The 24,045-nt window shown below is 37.2% G+C and overlaps 1 protein-coding gene and 1 pseudogene across 6 annotated transcripts in view; one reads left to right on the top strand and one right to left on the bottom strand.

Moving 5' to 3' along the window:
* VTI1A (vesicle transport through interaction with t-SNAREs 1A) overlaps positions 1–24,045 on the bottom strand; it is a 368,766-nt gene that overhangs the window by 310,762 nt on the left and 33,959 nt on the right. The gene's annotated exons all lie outside the window — the stretch shown is intronic.
* LOC117802610 lies at positions 1,187–2,446 on the top strand (annotated as a pseudogene).

The following is a 24,045-nucleotide window of genomic DNA, read 5'->3' as shown; positions in this document are numbered from 1 at the left end:
AATAACTGTAATAAGTATAAATTTGTACTATAAAATGGAGGTTTATATTAGTACAAGGGAAGAAAGGAAGCAACTATCCTGGTTTGATCAGGTCAAGAATGGCTTTACATAGGTAGTGTGTGACCTGGGGCTTACACGATGAGTAGTTTTATCAAATGGAAAAGAAGAAAGAATAACCACCGCAAAACAAAGAAACAGAATATGTACCATAATGAAGGTCTAAAATATCATGCACGACACCATAGACTGGGGTACTTTGACATGTCTGGACAAAGGGTGAAAGGGGAAGAACTGTTAGAAAAAACAGAGGGAAAGGGATCATCCTCAGAGGCCTTGACAACAATAATCAAGAGTTCAAAGCTGAACAGCTCGCAAGTTTTTCCTCTAAGAGTCAGAAACAAGGCAAGGGTGTCTACTCTCACCACTTCTATTCAACATAGTACTGGAAGTCCTAGCCAGGGTAGTTAGGTTAAGAAAAAGAAATAAAAGCAATCCAAATTGGAAAGGAAGAAGTAAAATTGTCTCTGTTCGCAAACAACATGATGTTATATATAGAAAACTCTTAAAACTTCATGAAAAAAAACTGTTAGAATGAATAAATAAATTCAGTAAAGGTGCAGGATACAAAAATCAACATACAGAAATCAGTTGTATTTCTACCCACTAGCAAACTACCTGAAGAGGAAATTAGAAAAACAATCCCATTTATAATAGCATCAAAAATAATAAAATCCTTGTATGCTGACAACTACAAAACACTGATGAAAGAAATTAAAGAAGATACAAATGGGGAGACATCCCATGTTCACAGATTGAAAGAATTAAATTTTTTTTTTTTGAGAGAGAGAAAGAGAGGTCACCTGCCCACATGTCGAGTGGGGGAGCAGGGAGGGACAAAAGGAGAGGGAGAGTGAGAATCTTAAGTAGGCTCCACACCCAGCACAGAGCCCGACGCAGAGTTCAGTCTCATGACCCTCAGATCATGACCTGAGCCAAAATCAAGAGTCGGACACTTAACTGACTGAGCCACCCAGGCCCCCCAAGAATTTTTTATATTTTACATGTCCCTACTACCCTAAGTCATCTACAGATCTAACGCAATTCCTATAAAATCCTAATGGCAGCTTTCACATGGAGGAGGGAAAGCTTGGCCTACAGGAATGATCATCAAAACCACAATGGAGACATGGGCTTTGGGCTCCCAGAGAAAAAGAAGGTGATCAAAGAACCAGAGACTCAAACTCAGTTTAAAACAGCGACAATTATTTCACTGAGGTCTGTCCCACAAGAGCCACATCCCCCTTAAAGAGTGTGGTCCTAGGGCAGGCATCCGAGATGAAGAAGGGCCACAGCACTCTCTGTGAGCAGCACCTAGAACCTGACACCACGTTACATGCTAGACGGACAGAGCAGTTGCCCAGCTCTAGGAAGCAGCCTCTTGGTCCATTTGAGTTCCAAGGTGGGGAGAAGAAACAGAAGAGGAAGTCTTTGGGGCGCCTGGGTAGTGCAGGCGTTAAGTGTCTGCCTTCAGCTCAGGGCGTGATCCTGGCATTCCGGGATCGAGTCCCACATCAGGCTCCTCTGCTGGGAGCCTGCTTCTTCCTCTCCCACTCCCCTGCTGTGTTCCCTCTCTCGCTGGCTGTCTCTCTGTCACATAAATAAATAAAATCTTTAAAAAAAAAAAAAAAAAGAAGAGGAAGTCTTTATGGTCTCTGACCATGTCCCCTGGCTCGACAGTGAAGACCTCCCTGGACCCCAGGCAGGGCGAAAGGGTGACCAGAGTTGGAAAGAACCCAACAAAACACAAAAAGGAGAAAAAGTACCAGGAGCCTGCAGCCTTCTCAGCCAGGGACCCTTGGTTCTGTGAGTCTGGGGATGCTCTGTATGCCTGATCGGTGGGGAAGGAGGGTGAGGAGCAGGCAGCCTCAGGGCAGAAACAGAAGCAGGGGAGCCCCAAGGAATACAATATGAAGATGAAGAAGAAACAGAAAATCCACCAGAGGGGAGACACTCCTGAGGGCAACTTAAGTTCTCCAAGTCCATGGAGAGCAGCCCCAGGGAAGGAAGGAAGAAGCCAGTCAAAGTTGAGGCTCCAGAATACATCCCAATAGGACATAACCCCAAGTCCCCGGCAAAGAAGAAAATGAAGTCCAAGGGAAAGGCAGAGCAGCCAGGCACTAAAAAGCTGGCTCTGAAGAATTAAAAGAAGAAGAGGAAAGAGAGCAGAGTAGCAGGAGAACCCTGGGAAGAGGAGCCTGACAGACTTAGAGGTGGTGCTGGAAAAAAAAGGCTACACACACAGGCACACAGAGACCTGGTGAGGCAAAAGGCCTTGCAAGAAGAGACTAATCGTGAGGCAGGTGCAAAGGAAGCCTCGGAAGGAAAGAAGGGGACAGGAACATAGTTTGACCAGTGGGATACAGCTGGGTTTGAAAATGAGGAATAGAAACCGACATTTCTCGAACACAGGTGGCTACAGCTGTTTCCAAAATGCTAGATCTCTTGGAATTTTCGAAGAAATCTGAAATTTGGATTTTTCTGTGATATCTCTCAATGTTTTAATGTTGGCACCCCATTTCAATATACCAAAAACATAGGAGAGGCAAAAAATTTATCTTTTAGCTGGATTTGATTGTCAGACTGAAACTTTGTGACCTCTTATAAGTACTGGAAAGTCACACACACAAAAAACAGAAGTTTGAGCTAATCCAATTTACACTTTTAGAGAGTTTCCTCTAGACTCAAAGTGGAAAATAGTCCAGAGAAGAACTAGAGTGAAGGCAAAAATTGCAGGCGTGATCTTAAAAGTTAAGAGAGACCATGTGGTCCTCAATGAACAGAACAACAGTGAGGATGGAGGGGAGAGAGACTGTGGAGGTAGAATCCATGGGACTTAGTGGCAATTAGATGTGAAGTCAAGGCCAAGAAACAAGTGTGAAGTGTCTCCCAGGTTTCTCATGTTGGTAACTGAGTAGATGGTGTATTAACCAGCATAACCAATATATGCATTAACCAATAAAATGAAGGCAGGAAGAGAAACAGATTTTGGAGGAAAGACAAGAAGTTTAATGAGTTCAGGTTGGAACATCGTATTTGAGCATCTGTAAAACTGGAACATGTGCAATAGATAATCGAAAAAAAATGGTATGGTGTGCAATGTTGAAAGTCTGGGCTAGAGACATGATTTGAAGTTGTCAATGCTTAGGCATTAGTGGAAGCCATGGGTATATATAAAATTAACCAGAGAGAATACAGAGATGACAAGTTAAGACAACAGTGACCTGCAAACCCCAAAATTAAGGGGGACACAGGAAAAGAAAATCCAGTGAAAGAGATACGTAAGAGCCAGGAAGAAACCAAGCAAGTATGGTATCAAAGAAATTAGTTTCAAGAAAATGGGAGTAAGCATGCCTGGGTGGCTCAGTCGGTTAAGCGTCTGACTTTGGCTCAAGTCATGATCTCAGGGTCCTAGGATCGAGCCCCGCGTTGGGCTCTGTGCTCAGTGGGGAGTCTACTTCTCCCTCTCCCTCAGCCCCTCCTGCTGCTAGTGCTCACTCTCTCTCTCTCTCAAATACATAAACAAAATCTTAAAAAAAAAAAAAAAAGAAAGAAGATGGTAATGAATCAAACGCAATGTAGAAGCAATACAAGAATAATAAAAACCAGAAAGGGACCTCAGAAACAGGGGTCATGAGCGACTTTAGCAAAAAAATTTCAGAGGTATGATATCTATCTTAGATGGAAGCAATACAATATAAAAAATAACACACCCCAAATATTCCTTACACATATTTTTAAAATCAGTATCTCCCTTTCTCTAAATGTTGGAATATTTATATAGTATAGAGACAAGATAAGGCCACATTTTCCAAAAGTTGGTTATTTCTTCATTTACTTTAAACCTTTCCTGACATCTAGCAGATGAATGATTGATTGTACCACCACGTCCATCCCATTCTCTTTGGACAAAACTTTACTGGATAACATTTTAGTCCCTGTGGTGAAAATAGAATAATTCAAGTAGGGACACTTAGGAAAGAAGACATTTGTTAAAGTGACAGGCTACCTGAATAGAACACCTACCACTTGGAGCAACAGCATTCCTAAGAAAATTGTTCATCTGAATATATAATAACCCTTGGAAGTCACATGAGGAAAAAAAAAGGGGTGGTCGTCAAAATTCCAACTGCAAACAGAGGTGTACTCAATCTTTATTTGACTTGAGACCCATGGGAATAAACTCAAAAATAGCCAATTGGGATGAATATGTCCCAAAGCTTTATTTGTTCTTTTCTGTCTGGTTTAAATATATTTGTAAATTAGTCATTTTGCTCCCCTAGTCACAGCAGATTTTATAATGTTTCTCTAAAAAGAGCATTTTACAAAAGTACTGCGTTCATTGGTGGTGGTAGTGGTGGGGAGGTTATTTAACGAGTGCTTGGATCCTGCAGGTAAATCAAGAGGGAAAGTACCTATTTTCAAGCAAAATAAAACACCTCAAACAATCTTATAGAATTAAATATCAGTATCATTAACATTTTATAACTCATTCAATAATAGCACTTCAGAATTACAAGGCTCTTTAAGAATAACTTAATTCTTCCCCCTACATATGACAAAAATGCAGATTATGGTCTAATAAAATAGAAAGAGCAGTTCTTTGGTCAGTATAAATCCAGTTATGCTGTTGAAAAGACCTGCTTCAGCTAAAACTCAAGTTTGCTCTGACTGCTTGGACAGAGAGCATTTATATACAGTACATAATCCAGTGGAGGAAGGACATACCAAGTAACATCAAATGTCCTGAACCATACTGGAAATTACTTAGTGATGATCAATTACATTATTTTACAATATTTAATTTAAACAATGACTGAAAATGATGGTATGATTCCTTGGTTTAAGAACCACAAATTTTAGCAAAGAATAATCAAATATCTTTCATGTTTTCCCATATATAAAACTGGCACCAGGGATGCCTGGGTGGCTCATTCGGTTAGGCATCTGCCTTTGGTTCAGGTCATGATCCCAGGATCCCTGGATCGAGTCTTGCATTAGGCTCTTTGCTCAGTGGGGAGCCTGCTTCTCTCTCTGCCTGCTGCTTCTCCTGTTTTGTGTTCTCTCCCTCTAAGACAAATAAATAAATAAAATCTTAAAAAAAAAAAAACCCCAGCACTAGTTTATGTGAGAATCTATATTCTAAATAAACTTTAACCTATTTATATATTCATCTAGATCTATTTTCCAGAGCTAGAAAATACAATTCTGGTAAACTACTGTGAAATCAATAATTAATTGCTGTTAGTACACTGGGCAAACATGTGACTTGTAGGTTTACAACGGAGAAAAGTCTCGTGCCAGAGAAATTGTTTCTCTTGGGGATTTTGACCTAATTTAGATTATGCTTTACTCTAGAATTGAGTAAATGTTATTTAAAAATCAACCTAATTTGTGTTTAAAAAAATAGTAGATAATGTATTTTCTGAACTTACTATGTATCAAATATTATTCTAACAGCTGTGTGTGTGTGTGTGTGTGTGTGTGTCTGTGTGAATTCACTCTTCACAACAATTCCGAGGTAGAGACTTGTTACTCCCACTTCGCAGATATGAAAACTGAGACAGAGATTAAATAAGTAAATTGTCAAGTTCAAACAATAAGTGTCAGTAAGAATACAAAAACGGGCAACGCTTCTAATGTAAATCACTTTCTGTAATGAATCCAATCACATTTACTCAAATGTTTTCTATTACTACCCCTTCCTCCATTGCTGAAGAAAGAATAGCCAACATGTTTTGTGTTGTGTGTTTTTTTTAATTTTTAAAGCCACTTGCTTTAAACATTGGTCCAAATGGCAGCTGTACTGGTTGGAAATAAAAGAAGTATAAATAATTTCTAAAAAAACTTGTATGGTTATGACCACATAGAAATGCTCTGCCCACACATTCATAATAACTTAGGTTCTTAGCTGAAACAATTCTTTGTTAGAGGCACAGCCAGGATCATATTGACCAGAAAATTGTACTGTCTGTTTTATCAGAACGCAACTTAATTATCATGACCATTAAAATGACTTAAAACTGGTAGCTAATAAATATCTGTTTAAGTGAAATGAACTTAACACTGAATCTGTTTAAGAGAGCAACTTCAGGGGCGCCTGCGTGGCGCAGTCGTTAAGCATCTGCCTTCGGCTCAGGGCGTGATCCCGGCATTCTGGGATCGAGCCCCACATCAGGCTTCTCCACTAGGAGCCTGCTTCTTCCTCTCCCACTCCCCCTGCTTATGTTTCCTCTCTCGCTGGCTGCCTCTCTCTGTCAAAAAAATAAAATCTTTAAAAAAAAAAGAAAAGAAAAAAGAGAGCAACAACTTCACTTTAATGATCTTCATACACAAACATTTTAATGATCATGGTTGAGAGTGACCAAGTCAGGCTTTAAAGGGATTTGCTGAATCTTAGTTCCTGCTACTCAAGCTACAAGTTCTTTCAAGGTCAACAGGGACTGTCATGCTGACAATATAGTGGGCCCTCTTCTATGCCTTCATTTTACTCAACTTCTCAACAGTATTCAATTTGGTTGAAATGTCCTCTTTCTTTAAATAGTCTCTTCTGTAGAAATGATCTGGCTTTACGTCTACCTCACCAGCTGGGCTTTTTTTTTTCTAATTCAAATCATTCTCTATTTGAGCTCTAAATGCTATAGTTCCTGTGAGCTTGGTCAAGAACCCTCTTCCATCACTCTCTTCTCTCCTTAAGTATTCTCGTCTATTTCTAAAGCTTAAATGCTATCTATATGCTGATGTCAAAATAGATCTAACTCAATTTCTCCTCTGAACTCAAGCTTGATATTTCCAAGTGACTATTTAATTTCCCCACTGGGATGTCTCACAGGTATCTCGAATTTAAAACATCTGAGAATGAATTACTGATTCTATAACCATTCCCCCATGAAACAAGAAATGACTTGTCCTACACTAGTCTTCCCCAACTCAGTAGGTAGTGTCATCCGTTGAAAGACCTAATTATTCAAGCTAGAAACTTGGAAGTTTATCCTTGATTCCTTCTTGAGAAATATTCATAGATTAAACAAATTAAGGAATGTCTCTCTGACAGAGACAGGGAAAGCAAGTGAAGTAAAGTATTAACAGTTACTGAATTTAAGACAAGGAAAACAGGTGATTATTGTACTTTTCTTTCAACTTTTCTTTATACTTGAAAACTTTAAAATAAAGAGTTGAGAAAAAAAATTGTTTTAAGGTACAGGAAAAAGGCTTTGATAAATTATTCTCTTCAATGAAATAGACTACTGGCAGGTGGCCCATTAGTGAACTAATGTTTTTTTGTTTATTTGCTTGTTTGTTTTAAGGGAGAGAGAGAGGGAGGGATGGGCAGAGGGAGAGGGAGAGAGAGAATCTCAAGCAGACTCTACGCCCAATGCAGAGCCTGACATGGGGCTTGATCCCACAACCCTGAGATCATGACCTGAGCCAAAATCAAGAGTAAGAGACCAACCCAACTGAGTCACCCAGGTGCCCCAATGAGCTAATGTTCTTAAAGCAAAAGCACTGTGGCAGAACACTCAGGCCTCTTTATTGCATCTAGAAAGATCAGCTTGTGAATTTCCTATATCTTAAAAAATTACTGAGACCTTAAGAGCAACTGACACAATATTAGGAATAAAATGAACAAAGAAAAACTTCCAAAAAATAAAACAAAACAAAACTCTGATTCTTAGCTTCCCAAGCCTACTTCCAAATTTTATTTTAGCTTAGCAATATTAATCTGGAAAATAATACAGAAAATGATCACAAGTTTAAATTTTTTAAAAAGCTGGTGAAGGGAAATTTAGAGCTTTAAATATTGATCTTAAAAATAAAGAAAGAATCTTAAAAAGAAATCTGTTACTTCAGGAAGCTAGAAAGAAAAGAACAAATGATACATAAAGTAGAAATAAAACAATAACAAAGATCAAAGCAGAAATCGATGAAAAAGAAAACAGATAAAATAATGAAAATCAAAGAAGCCAAAGGTTGTTTTTTTAAAAAAGATCTAAAAAACTGGTAAATGTTTATCCTGGCTAAGAAAAAAGAAAACATAAAATTAACAAAATCGGGAATGAAAGAGAAGACATTGTCACAGACCCTATAAAAATTAAAAGACTTAGAAGGGAATATTATGAAGAATTTATGCCAACAAATTAGGAAATTTAGATGAATTGGACAAATTGTTAGAAAGACATAAATTTAAAAACTGATTCAAAAAGAAAGAGAAATGGAATAGGCCTATAACAAGAAATTTAATTACTAGAAGGATCTTTCAACAAAGAAAAGCCCAGTCCTACTGACTTTACTGATGAATTCTATCAAATAGTTAAAGAAATAACCTACACAAAGACATTTACAAAACAGAGGTGAAAACAGTTCACAACTCATTCTCTGAGACCAGTACCACAATGATGCCAAAGCCAGGCAAATGTATGACAAAAGGTAGACTAATATCCCTCATAAACATAGATATCAAAGTCCTTAACACAGTATGAGTAAGCCAAATCTGGCAACACATTAAAAATATAATATGACAAAGTGTAATTTACACCAAGAACATAAGACTGGCTAAACATCAAAAACCAATTAAGGTAATACATCATATGAATACAATAAAGGACAAAAACCATACGATTATTTCAGTAGACAAGGAAATAGCATTTGACAAAATCCAACACTCATTTATAATATAGACTGAAAACAAACAAGGAATTAACGGGAAATTTCTTTACCTGATAAAGGACATTTATAGAACAGCCACAGCTAATATCAATCTAATGGTGAAAATCTTAATGTTTTTCCTCTAAAATTGGAACAAGACAAAGAAATCCATTCTCACTACTTCTATTCAACATTGTACTGGAGTTTTTAGCCAGTGCAGAAAGGTTAACTAATTAATTATAGGTACACATATTGGAAAGAAGTAGAACTGTCTTTATTCACAGAGGAAATGATCCTTAATGTAGAAAACCTAAAAGAATCTACAAAGAAAACTAATTATTAAGTGAGTTTAGCAAGGTTGCAGGATACAAGATCAATATACAAAAATCAACTGTATTTCTATATACAAATAATGAACAAACCAAAAATAAAATTAAGAAAAAAATTCATTCACAACATCAAAAAGAATAAAATTTTTAGAAATAAGTTTCACAAAATAAGTACAAGACCTGAACTGAAAACTGTTAAAACATTGCTGAGAAATTAAAGAATATGCAAATAAAAGGACTGGAAGACTCAATATTGTTTAGATAGCAACTTCCCCATATTGATCGATATTGAATCTATTTAATGAATCCTTATCAAAATCTCAGCAGACTTTTTCATAGAAATTCACAAGTTGATTCTTGAAGTTATACATAAATGCCAAGAACCCAGATTTTTTTTTTTTAAAGAACAAAGTTGGAGGACTTACACTATATGATTTCAAAACTTCCCATAAAAACTACAGTAATCAAAACACTGTGGTACCGGCATAAGGACAGATATATAAATACCAAAACAGACTGAGACTCCAAATATAAACCTTCACATTACGGTCATCTGATTTTCTACAAAAGTGCCAGGGGAATTCAATGAGGCAAGGATAAGTCTTTTTAACAAACGATGCTGGAACAACTGGATATACATATAAACAAATAATAACTGAGATACTTTACCTCTTACCATACCAAAAAATTAAACAAAATAATCATAAACTTAAATATAGTAGTTAAAAATATAGAACTTCTGGAAGAAAAACTTTGCAACCTTGGGTTGGGCAAAGATTTGTGAAATACAATAGCAAAAGCACAATCCATTAAAAAGGTTAATAAGTGGAACTTTATCAGAATTTAAAACTTTTGTACTTCAAAAGACATCGTTAAGAAAATGAAAAGGCAAGCCACACACTGGGAGAAAATATTTGCAAATCGTGTATCTGATAAAGTACTTGCATCTAGAATACACAAAGAACTCAATTATAAGAAGACAAACAACCTAATAAAAATGGGCAAAAGATTTGAAAATACATTTCACCAAAAATATATAAATGTCCAATATGCACACAAAGTCATGCTTAACATCATTAGTTATTAGGGAAATGCAAATTTAAGTACAATGAGATGTTTTTACATATCCCCTAGATGGCTTCAATCAAAAATACCAACTGCTAACCAGAATGTGGAGAAATTGAAACCCTCATACATTGCTGGTGGGAATATAAAATGGTAAAATCTCTTCAAAACAGTGTGGCAGTTTCTTGAAATGTATATATTTACCATAAGATCCTGCAATTCCACTTCTAGGTAGTTTCCCAAGAAAAATGAAAATATATGTCCACATAGACTTGTATGTGGATTTTCACAGCAGCAGAGTCAGTATAGTAAAAACTGCAACCAATCTAACGTCCGTCCACTGGTAAATGGATAAATAAAATGTGTTACATATTCATACGCTAAAATATTACTTAGTAATAAAACAAACTATTGATAATACTAGAATACAGACGAACCTCAAAAATCTTATGGTAAATAAAAGCTATATAGAGAGAAAGAGGATGAGTGGTTGCATGGGATTGGGAGTTGGAATGAGGCTTAACTACAAATGGGCATGAGAGCACCTCTAGGACGTGTTATAAAACTGGTTTGTGGTAATGGTTGCACAACTGCATAAATATCCTAAAAAGCATTGAATTGTATACTTACAATGAAAAATTTTATAATATGCAAATTATACCTCATTTGTTTTTAAAAAAGAAGCTGGACTCTAATGATATAAACTTTTAACTGAGAAAAAATCTAGTATCGTATCAAAAAAAGTAGTATGGATGAACTGAAAATTGCCTACTGTGTACAATTTCTGGGATTATAAAAAGCTCTTTAAAATGTCAAAGTCTCCTCCTATATTTTATATGATTTTTTGTTGTTGCTATTGTTCTGAAAACACTTCAGTGTCCATACTGTTATGTATAACATCCCTATTTCTAATGGAAGAAATAAAATCTATCAGTCTGTTAGTTTATTATATATTGAGTGCCAACATTTTGGACCTGATCTAAAGATCCTATATACTCCTTATTACCAAAAAAGGGGGGTAAAGGGAAGACTGAGCTTTCTTGTTGGTGGGGAGCCTATGGAATAAGACAACAGATGTATTTAGGAGCTAATGTCCGGGGTAGCAGTTCTTAATCTTGAATGAACATTGGAATCACTTGGGGAGCTTTAAAGATCCCTGTGCCCTGGATGCACCTAGACCAAGGGGATCCAGGTAGCAGTATTTTCTAAAGCTCCCCAGATGTGTGCAGCCAAAGTTGAGAACCATCGGTCTAGGGGAAGAGGTGGAGGCTTAAGAACCCCTATGTGGTTCTGAAACAGTTGCATTGTAGCATCTGGAGCTGCTGTCCAATATGGTAGCCACCAGCCATATGTGATTACTGAGTACCTGAAATATGGATAGTCAGACCTGAAACATGCTGTTTGTGTAAAATATGCACTGGATTTTGACGACTTAGTAAAAAACAGAATGTAAAAATCTTATTAATGATTTTAAACATGGATTGCATATTGAAATAATATTTTGTTTGGATCTATTGGGTTAAATAAAATATATTACTAAAATTAATTTCACCTCTTTCCTTTTTTAAGTGATTACTAGGAAATTTGAAGTTATACATGGGGCTGCAATAATATTTTTATTGGACAGTGCTGATAATCATTCTTAAAAAGAATCATAAAATCTCAGAAATGAAAATGACCTTTGAAATCACCCAATTCAGTTCCTTCATTTTACAACTAAGGAAACTGAGACCCAGAGAAAGTGACTGGCCCTACAACACACAGCTAGAAAGTGACAGCAGAGATTAGTCAGGTCCCCTGACTCCTGCTGTCTATGGCTATTTCCATCACACTTCCGCAAGGATTGTTAAAACAAAAGAGCTTTATCACCTCCTCCCCAAATAGAATGTTTAATTTAATCAACTGGTACTGAAATACGTACTTTTTATAGAGCGCCTTTTTTCCCTCAAGGATGTTCTATGTAAGTCCCATGCCTACAACTTCTCCTGACTTTGGTGCCATACGTCCAATGTACTACTCTAGGTGCCATAAAATAAACCAAGAAAAATATAAAAAGATCAAATCTCACATTCCACTTTATACTAGGAAAGGTTACATGTCAAAGGGCACTTGCAGAAATACCACAAAAATAAACTTAAGGGAAAGAAATTGGTAGGGGAGGGCAGGCAGGGGGGTTGAAACACAATGAAAATAATACTTTGTGTTCCTATTTTAAGTGCCTTTCTCAATGCTATATGCATAGCAGCTAGAGGCAAGCTGGAAAGCCGCCAGGTCCTGGCTGCCAGCAAAAATTTTGTCACCTCCTTTGAACATCTGAAGTATGTTTACCCAATAGATTTCATTAAATTACACTTCCATTAGGAAGCATACAATGTTGATACTCATCTCAAAGATCAAAGGGATCGCTAAGAGGCATGTCATCCTGCTCCCCAGCTGATTGCTATTTCTGGGCCAATCAAGGAAAGGAGCCAGAACAATACTTAGTTAAAAAAAAATTGTAGCATCTCCCCAAGGACTATAGACTAAGAATCTGCAGCCCCATTATCAAAATGAGCATATCATTAATGACAATACTCATACAGTGAGTTATTTTAATACAACTCCTACACAACAAACAAGCTGGATTTGGACCATTAGCTGAATTTGTAAAGCAGTGTATCTGAGGGCTGAAACACTCTTCAGTAAAAATATAAAGTTTAGAAAATGGAGAAAGTCCCATTTACAAATGCAAGAGACAGATTCAGTTTTTATTAGTTTCACTGTGATTCTAAATAAACCAACAGGTAAGCCAGATTGGAGATGGTTAATTTAATTACTGATGGGTTGTAAGATTTTTTTCTCATCTCACTAATTTTTTTGATGGGTGATTTAAAGAAACANATTCTAAATAAACCAACAGGTAAGCCAGATTGGAGATGGTTAATTTAATTACTGATGGGTTGTAAGATTTTTTTCTCATCTCACTAATTTTTTTGATGGGTGATTTAAAGAAACACCATAAGTGCATTTTTTTCTAAGGTAAAACTATTCCATCTTGGAATCCAATGACTTATGATGAAAACACTTAACTTCCAGGAGCAAGGGACACTAATTTCAAAGAATTTAAGATTTGGCCATGGNTCTCTCGCTGGCTGTCTCTATCTCTATCAAATAAATAAATAAAATCTTTAAAAAAAAAAAAATAAATAAATAAATAAAGAAACACCATAAGTGTATTTTTTTCTAAGGTAAAACTATTCCATCTTGGAATCCAATGACTTATGATGAAAACACTTAACTTCCAGGAGCAAGGGACACTAATTTCAAAGAATTTAAGATTTGGCCATGGAAAATTAGGAAATAAAACCAAATCATTTCAACTGGAACTAGAAATATTTAATGTTGGTTTAATGGAAAGAGTTAAAAAAACACATATGGTACTGGGAAACAGCTACAAATCCCAAATCCTTTATTTGATGTCTGAAAAGGTAGTTCAGCAAAAGCTCAATGTTCTAAGTCTGATTTCAGGTAGCGGAAACTCTTCTCTAGTAATTTTACTGTGGCAAATCTAGTAATTTGCCCAAAACGGGATGAAAGAGGCAAGCTTCAGGCAAGTGTTCTTTCTGCTTAACTCTTTCTACAGGCTCTGGTGGTAAAGGTATGTCACCCATCTATAGCCACAACCCAGATTTCAGCTGTTTTCTTTCAACGTGTAGTCAACCTCTTGGTTGCCCATATTTGACACATCATATGAACTCTAATTATCTATCTTTTGCAATTAATCATCTGACAATTACATTTCCTGTACTTATAAGCATCCAGCTGGGAACTGAGTTTTATTCTGAGAGAAAAAAAGAGGATTCAGGTTTCTAACAAATTACTTCTAATTAACCAGAACCTTTTTTAGTCATCACAATGTAAAGATGCCTACAGCTAGTGAAAGAATTTATTGTTTGCATTCTTAATGATACTTTAAATTTTCATTTAAATTTCCCCAAAAGGCAGTTCTGGAAATGCATTGCACTAACATGAGTTAAACAAACATTCCGTCTGGCAGTACACAAAGAGTGGAGGAAAAGAAAGACAGTTTCTACGAAAAAGGAACTTGCAGCATGACCAGAAAGGGCACTCAACAAAATTAAATAAAGCAGAGATTCAAGGTGTATATCTTCAAAGTGGAAGATACAAGCTATTTTCCAGTAAGTCCAGAAATTGGCAGAGCTGAGTCATACAAATTTTAGAGCTGGAAGGGACTCTAGGAATCATCTATTCCAGTGGCTCTGAAAGTGCGGTCGCAGGGGCCAGCTTCAACAATCACCTGGAAATCTTCAGAAATCCAAATCCCCAGATCCTTGTGGGGTCCTACCAATGACTTCTGAATCAGAAACACTACAGTGGACACAGCAATCAGCCATCCAGGTGATTCTCATCCAGTGGTCTAGCTTAGGAACTACCGATAGTCTAACCACTTCACTGTGCAGATGAGGAAACTGAAGGCTGAGATTAGAGACCAAAGTTAATACGCAAAAATAAAATTAAAGAATGCCCTTGAGGAACTTACCATCATCTTTCTTCTTTATTAAAAAAAAAAAAATCTTCGTTAGTATCTAAGCTATAATACTGTGGCTTAGCACATAACTTGTGGAACTACTGACCCTTGAGATCCCCAGCAGCTCCTTCCTTTGACAGTATACTTGGCTCTTGAGCTCCTGGGACCTAAAATACACAGACATTCCTAGAGTTTTGGTTACAAGGTTCCCTACAACATAAAATTCCACAAATATTAAACCAACAAAAAATGAAGACCAGGGAGAGGAAGCCAGGGTCTTATGAGACTTTAAACCGAAAAACCAGACGGCTTCAAGAATAGCGTTTGGAAGACGGTGTTATATTGGAAAGAACACTGGATATAGAATCAAAGAATCTTGGTTTCTCATTCTTGCTCAGTCAGCCAATCACCTTGGGCAAGCAACAGTGTATCTCTGGCTGAGGACGTGGCTCCTCACCTCGAAACACCTACCACTGAAAAGATAAAATGCACACTGTCCTTAACACAGCTTTTGGTACATCACGAGCACTCAGTAAACATTAGCTCCTTCTTCCTCTTCTCTTTCAGTTCAGAGAGGATGCAGATAGAAGTCATATTCCCAGCTTCCTCGATTTGTGTTCCGAGAGGCTCTATCTAGCTCCCTTCTTGAAATGCATAGATTTGTCTAGACATCGACATGTTCGCCATTAGTCCTCAGCCCTGTTTCTCTCCATTCTCTCTACCAGATATCCAGAAAAGCACCGAAGTTGTTTTTTAATATTTCAGAAAGATTAACAGTGATCATATACTTAATCAGCACAAGACTACACAGCTTAACTAAAACATCAAGTTTTGTTTTGTTTTGTTTTTGCTTTATGCTGGAATACATGAACTTAGTTCTCTCATACTGATTTAACAAACCTTGACTTCTCTCATATATTTAAAATTCTATCTCCCTAATTTTGTTAACAAAAAATATAAGGAAATCAACACTTCCTTACTAAATGTTCTTAATTTGGTTTCCCTGGTGGTGAAAGGACTAGAAAACAGTAACCTAATGGCTTTATTTTAAAGATTTACATGGGAATCTCTTGGGAACAACTCGGGTCTGTGGGACCACAGTCTCCCAGGGGGAGTCCTTGACTTGCAGTTGGTTTTTTGTTTTGTTTTGTTTTGTTTTGTTTTTAAATGCCACAAAGGCTTTGACTGAGCACTCCTGGACCTTAACTACTGCTAATCTGTACTATCTTCAATACTGGAAAAGGAGGAGCCATAATCCTGACTTCCGACTATGACTGTCAGCTGCCCAAATGGACAAGGATGAAGGCAAAAGCAGTTGGGGTTGGATAATGCATACTGTGAATTTAAAATTGAGGATGCCAATTTGTGAACAGAAAGGTCCTTCTATATTCATCAGTGAGAAAGTGATATATTTTCAGAAACAAAGGAAGAACTAGAAAATTTCTCATAACTTAAGAAAGATGGGAAAAACAAACCCCACAGAGTATTTTAAAACAAATACTGTTCCTCAGGGTATAAGGCTAAAGTTTGTATTGTAATTATTTTGTTTTGTATTTTAAATGCAGAACATTATTTGACTGCTTGGGATATAAGTATGAAAATGTACTATTTTAAGGGAAAAGCTTAATCTTTCTTAGAAATCAATGGGCATAATTACACTATTAACTAACACCTTTGGGTCTGGTTCTGGGTTGATGTGGGATAGCAAAGTCCTGTATTTTAACCACAAGGAATACAGGCATTTTACCCACATTATAATGCACATTATAATGTACATTTCGTCACACAGTCCAACTTGATTTCTTCATCTATTCATTCACAAGTATTTATTGAGAATTGAGATACTTTTGCACAGCATGATCACAGTTCTTATCCTAAAATAGCATATAATGTAGTTGGAGCAACAAGACTAATTGCATGCAGGAAAAAAGCAAACTGTAAGGCAGCGTAAGATTTAGGACCCAATAGGGCAGATGCTGGCAGAATGGTGGATGAAACAACCAGAATATGTTAGAGTTCCACTGGAAATATGTGTTCTGACAATATCATAGTATCCTTTCAGTTTATTTATGGTAACATTTTGAAATGTGACCCAATAAACCAAATCACCATCCAAATAGTTCTTTGAACATTTCTTTGTATGATTAGCACCCTTTATTCCTAAGCAATCTACACAGGCAGAAAATTAAGGATTGGACCTTTTACTACTAAAATATTTCTACATACTTAAGTTAAATTTTGAGATGAAGGCCAACTGTGAAGTTAAACTAAATGGAAAAACCATTTTCTTCCTTTTAGATGAATTCATTACAAAAGATATGTGGAGAAGAGGAGATTGTGTCAGGTCAGAAAGACTAGCTGGAGCAATGATTCTTGAGTCACATAGTAAAGGCCAGAGGGTGGGAAGCAGGAGAGAATCATGGACAAAACAGCACATAAAAATGCAGTTAGGTGAGAATAAGTGAATGAGCGACACACAGCAATAGCGCATACATTAATTTGATTATGGGAAGCAAATGCAGGCAATTTAAGCTTCTGAAATGATGAAGCTTAGGAATTAGGGAGAATTAGAAGCGAAGTGAAAGCTCGAATGTGAAATTTGGATTTGACCCAATTGGCAATGACAAGTCCTGCATGCTCTTCAAAGAAGCCACGTGGGAGAACCCCACACCTCTTTTTACAAGTCCAACTCTATCACAGTGTCTCTCAATCCAGAGGCACAGCATTTATAAAATACATATGCTTACACAATTGCCCTTATTCCGAGGTCACTTTACCCCTTAAAAGAGTGATATTACCTGTAACTGATATTTTACTGTTTTAACAGACCCACACGCAATGCCCTGAGGAAGAGATTTAATGTGGTAAAATCAAGGATATGCTGTTAACAGAAGAACGTGGAAATGCAGCAATGATGTGGCCGGGGGATTGGCCACGGAGTCAAAAGAAAAGGCCTATGTGTAGGTTCAGAAACTATGGTATCTTAGTCTTTAACCTGAACATCTTATTACAGGAAATATTATGAGTTATCTGCTTTTTTGGTACCTGTATATTCTTTGCACCTGTGACATTATTGCACGCCATGACTACAAAATCTTACCATATTGGATTTAAAGGTGTCTAGGACTCAGATTTCCACAACTAGTTTTGGATAGCCTTTAAGCATAAGACTACTCTTTCAAAGACAGAGAGAGTAAACAAGAAAAGGATACCCTGCAAAAGGGCACACTATAATAAGGATTTTCTGACATATCTTTTCCATGTGTTTTCTAAAAATACATTTTCCAAAACATTTTTATGATGCATTACTTCATGCTTAGGTAGGTAGAACAGGTATCATTATTCTCATTTTACAAATGGGGAAGGGATGACCCTAATAGGTAAGAGACCTGCAAAAACTTTCAAAGGCTGGTGGTGGCCAAGACAGGATTTAAATCCAGGCTTCCTAACTAGAATATCCAGTGCTCTTTCCAGCCCACTCCACTGATGTACCCTATGAGCCTCTATAAGCCAAAAAAATTTTAACTGCTACACGACACTCCCAACTGTTAGATCTTAACACAGACATAAGTGTGGCCAAGCGTTATAAGAAATGCTTTAATATAAAGTGTGGGGGGGGGCAAGGAAGGGGATTCATAATTCTTTCCTCAGGCTTTCTTATTAATCTAAAATACTTTGTATAGGTGAATAGAAGGATGCTACGAAATGATTCAAGAGATAGGAAATGAACATGGACAGTAACATAAAGAATTAGAAAAATAAATACATCTTGCAGCTGCAATTGTTCCAGGAGGAGCACTACAGAGAAAAGCTCTCAAGAGTAAATCTCACGGCAGCGGCTCCTTTCGGCGGACCATGAAACAGGAGTGGGAACAGACTAAAAAATAATAAAAACTTTGAAAAAACTTAAAAGATGCATGTAACTTAAAACTAACATCTTTTTCTACACCGTAAGGTTGAATTGTGAGGTTGACATTTGCATTTTTTATGTTGTCAACGCTTTCTGTGTATCGGCATGTGTACAAACAATCTCTAAAGATGTCATCTGCATATTTATACCAAAGGAGCTTATGAACAGGACCTGTCAGTATATTTTAACACCCTTCCAAAACGTCAGCTTTCATGAGATATAAACACAACATGTTTAATTTATTACTTTGGTCTTAATATAAAAAGTTGACAATCATATGTCACTATAACTATTGATAAGGTAAATATGGACTACAGGAAAATGTCAAAAAGTTATTGAAATGTTTGCTGAAATACTACATCAAGTTGTATTTATCAGCTCTTCTCTGCCAATGAATACGTCATATTTTCCTACCTATGGCCATTCCTGAGAAGATGTACCCAACGGAGCATTTCAGAAACTTCATTCTTAAAGCATCTGAATTCCCAGGTATGAGAAATTTGAAAGGAGTCAGAACACAGAAAACATGTACAATAACACATGGCATTATTATTTTGCTCCACTAAAGTTAAACAAATTGTGCTCAAAGAACAATTCATACTGGATGTAACTGGTTAGAATACTTATGTTTTGTATTCCGATCACTTACCATAGATGTTTAAAATTGTAAATTCTTTTTTTTTTAAAGATTTTATATATTTATTCGACAGAGATAGAGACAGCCAGCGAGAGAGGGAACACAAGCAGGGGGAGTGGGAGAGGAAGAAGCAGGCTCATAGCGGAGGAGCCTGATGTGGGGCTCGATCCCATAACGCCGGGATCACGCCCTGAGCCGAAGGCAGACGCCTAACTGCTGTGCCACCCAGGCGCCCCTAAAATTGTAAATTCTTAAATTGAATTCACTAGGCACTTACTGAACACCTACTATGTACTACACTTTTTTGACTACTTCAGAAAACATGACAAGTGGAAGACCCAGGCTCCTCTCCTGAAGATCTTACGATTTGGTTGGAGTGATAAAACATAAGTAAGTGAAAATCAATAAATCATTTCAGCACTGACATGGAGGCAGTGTGTAAGTCGGTCCAGGTTATAAAAAAACGTACCAAGGCGAAAGGGAAGTAAAGAAAATCTATCATGACAGGAAAGATGATTACAAAAGACTTCTCGAAGAAAGTGGATAAAGGGCTAGGGGTTGCAGAAATGGAGGATATGTCAATAGAAGATTCATAGATTATATTGAACCAAAAGTTCCAATGCATACCTGTTATCCTAAACTGCATGTAGAATAGTTTTTTTTTTTTTAAAGATTTTATTATTTATTCGACAGAGATAGAGACAGCCAGCGAGAGAGGGAACACAAGCAGGGGGAGTGGGAGAGGAAGAAGCAGGCCCATAGCAGAGGAGCCTGACGTGGGGCTCGATCCCATAACGCCGGGATCACGCCCTGAGCCGAAGGCAGACGCTTAACCGCTGCGCCACCCAGGCGCCCCATGTAGAATAGTTTTAAAGCAATTTGAAAACTTTCAAGTCTCGAAATGCCAAGTATTCCAATTTTCAATGTTGTTCACTGTACGACATGTCATGAGCCATAGGGAGCACAGAGGTTGCCCCGTGTATATTTAAGTTAAAGAAGCAGAGACACAATGACTTGCCCAGTGGCACTCAGCTAGTTAGTATCAGAGCTGACACCAAAAGCCAGAACTCTAGACCCTTAATCCAGGGTACTTTCCACTGCATCACACCACCTCTCTTGGTTAACAGCTTGTCTGAAATAAATGTATATTGGTTAGGGAACCAAATGTTCTTTAAGCTCTGCACGTTGGAACTTGCAGAGACTGTAGTGACTCTTTAAATGCCACAAAGCAGTATGATTAGTAGCTTTAGAGTCAGATAGATTTGACTTTAAGTCCTGGATCCAAATTATGAGACCTTGGGAAAGTGTCTTAGCTTTTCATAACCTCGTATATCTGAATTATAAACTGGCTGGGTAGAATAAATGATATACAACATGATGTCTAACTTGTTACAAGTCCTCAATTGTTACTTCTCTCTCCCTCTCCCTCTCCAATCCTCATCAGTGATCCTTCTAGACTGAGGACTTTTCAATCAGCAGTAATTTTGTCTCAAAGGGGCTATTTGGAATACCTAGAGACATTTTTTTGATCGCATGACTGGAGTGGGATGGCGGTGGGCTACTGGCGTTTGGTAGGTAAAGGCCGGAGATGTTGCTAAACATACTACGAGGGGCGCCTGGGTGGCTCAGTCGTTAAGCGTCTGCCTTCGGCTCAGGGCGTGATCTCGGCGTTCTGGGATCGAGCCCCACATCAGGCTCCTCTGCTGGGAGCCTGCTCCTTCCTCTCCCACTCCCCTGCTGTGTTCCCTCTCTTGCTGGCTATCTCTCTCTCTGTGAAATAAATAAATAAAATCTTAAAAAAAAAAATGCTACGAGGCACAGGACAGCTTCCCCTCATCCCCAACAAAAAATTATCCAGTCCCANCTTCGGCTCAGGGCGTGATCTCGGCGTTCTGGGATCGAGCCCCACATCAGGCTCCTCTGCTGGGAGCCTGCTCCTTCCTCTCCCACTCCCCTGCTGTGTTCCCTCTCTTGCTGGCTATCTCTCTCTCTGTGAAATAAATAAATAAAATCTTAAAAAAAAAAATGCTACGAGGCACAGGACAGCTTCCCCTCATCCCCAACAAAAAATTATCCAGTCCCAAACTTCAATAGTACCGAGGTTAAGGATTTCTGCTCGAGACCAAAGAGAAAGACTACCCATTACCACTAGTGTTCCGACAGAAAAGAGATCATACCTTTTCTGCCCCCAAAGAAAAGCATCCTAACTTCATCAAAGTATCAAAATCAAGATAGAAATTATCAGATCCCCAAGCTGGGGTACATAGAGTACAAAAATACAATTGCATTAATTAATTCCTTTCTATATGGATTCTTCTATTTGCATGTGATAGGGTTGCAGGCAGATCGATATTTCCAGAGACACGGAAAGATCTTTTCCTTAGAATCTCCTCAAAGGGGTAATAATTAGTTAAAAAGACAAAAATTTCTGAATCTTCATGAACCTTTTTTTTTTTTAACTGGAGGACTGGAAAATTCTTTAGGCAAATCTGAACTCAGTGACATCAGTTTGTAGTTTAAGATCTTAGTACTACCTAGATTCCAAAAAGATATTCTGAGTATCAGGATCTAGCAGGAAGAGGCAGATCATTGCACGCGTTCCAACAAACGGGCACCCCAGGCAGTTGCTGGCAGCGTCCTCACCCTTCTGGTGTATACCTGGGACTTTTCCCACCCTTTCTCTTACACTTTTATTTTCCCCGACTCCTATCTTCTCTTCTTTTTCTTTTCCCTGCTCTCTTTGCCTCTTGTCACTTGCCAGTGACAGTTGTTTAGCCCCCATCATGACAGAATTCAAAAGACAAAATGCTTGATTCAGTGGCAAGGTTTCAGTAACACTTTCTGCAAGACAGAAAGGAGAGAGATAGGAAGAGAGTGTATTTTAATTTGTGCTCTCTAGGCGCTATATCTATGGGGGGGGGTAAGATTTTGCAAAGGTAGCAGTAGAAGAGACCCCGTTTCGAAAAACATTATCAAGGGCTCAAGAAATATAGCTGCTCATAATCTATTTATTAATATTTAGAAACACAGTATTTCTAATTTTGCTGGGTTTAAAATCATTCCTCTTTGGAGTGAAAAGTGAACTCTTAATACAAAGGGGCTATTGTAAATGAATTTGGTCTTGGAGATTTCTTTCAGAAAATGCCACAATACGGTATATTTTAAGTATCAGAGTGAGCCACAGTGCCATCTATGGCCATCTGAATTAGCAGAATTTCGCTACTTTGACAATCTCCGAAGACTAGGAAAGATAGAAAGCCCTCTCTGCTACAGAATACCCTGACAGAAATCTTGCCCCAAATCTATATTTTGAAGACACGGGGAAAGATTATTTCCTTAGAATCTATGGGGGGGGGTAATAATCAGCTAAAAAGACAAAACTTAGTGAATCTCCAAAATTACATACTTTCGTGAGGATAATCTGACTGGAGAGCCTATAGCAAAATGATATACCCATAAACCAAGACTCATCAATCAATTCCCTATGTTAAAAAAAATAAAAAACAACAACAAACCTGAGAAAATGAAAATTATTTTACTTTAAGAAATAGAATAGATTTTAAGATAATAATTTAAGACACAAAAGAGTATTTTTTTAATCTGAGTCTTTTTTGACTGAGGTTCAAAAATAGTTTAAAAATTATTTCATAATCAAAAGCTCTAAACACCATTTGACATGATGATCATAAGATTTAAGTTGATATCATAAGCTACGGGTTACCTAAAATTAGAAATTTTTCAACCTGGCCACAAAAGGAACTTCAATTTTCTCCCTAAACAAGAAAAATCCTCTAGTAATTCTACTATCAAGTTGTAAGTTATTTTCCCCACACCAATGCACAGCTATCATCATTTGGAACCAAGTAGATTTTCTCTTTCTTTCTGTTCCAAATTCACTCGGCTTACTGCCAAGAGAAAATACAGACACGGGGAAGGCAAAGAGCAATTCTGTTAAGATCAATGAAGATGTTGGTCATAACAGAATCCTATTTATCCATCACATCCGTACTTCTTTTTCTGATTAGAGATTACTAGCAATTTCTTGACAATTCTTGTACAAAATTAAGTTACAATCAGTCTTGCAAGACTTCACAAGGAAAAGAAAAAATTACATATATATATATATATATATATATATATATATATATATATAGTTTTTCCTACTAAATCTAAAAACCACACACACACACACATCCTTTATAACTATTTCATTCTTAAAAGGGGTTTTAATATGCCTATTTCCAAAGCAGTTAAAAGTGAATATTTATAGACAAAAAATTCACATAAAGATGTTCTATTGGCACTGGCTTAAGAGGTTAAAGGCACAGTCTATATAGTAGCATGAAATTAAAGGCTGAGGGTTTTGTTTTGCTCTAAGCTCAAGTGAAAATTTAAAATGCTCATTTGCCACCTAGGGAGAAAAATTATGCTATGCTATGCTCTGGTTATGACTTCATGATATGGCTTCTGTTTTCCCCAAATAAAGGTTATCATAGCATGTAACTTTAAACCAAAAGGAAACTAATTTTTAAGCAATTTCTTAATTGATACAAAAGAAATGTGGGCAACTGTTACTGTAAGATACGGGATTTGCCAACTTAAAACACGTATGTAAAGTAATAGCATTGCAGATTTGAAAGAAAAAAATGAAAATAAGTTAAAATGGCACTGCAATTCTCAGGAAACTCTCAGGAAGGAAGAGTTTCATCCCTTCAGATGCTTCATTTAATATAAAGTAACCACATTACCCAGCACATGTAGTCTTTCAATGGCTCTGAACCACAACTGAGATAAAGGCTGAGCTCAACTTAACCAACAAGACTTTGCTGAGCTCTCAAGCTCGTCAAGCTCTGATGCCCAAGTCACTCTGTAC

This window comes from Ailuropoda melanoleuca, chromosome 6, assembly GCF_002007445.2.
Source record: "Ailuropoda melanoleuca isolate Jingjing chromosome 6, ASM200744v2, whole genome shotgun sequence".
NCBI lineage: Eukaryota > Metazoa > Chordata > Mammalia > Carnivora > Ursidae > Ailuropoda > Ailuropoda melanoleuca.
Note: the sequence above shows the minus strand (reverse complement) of the source record. Positions and strands in the feature narration are given on the sequence as shown.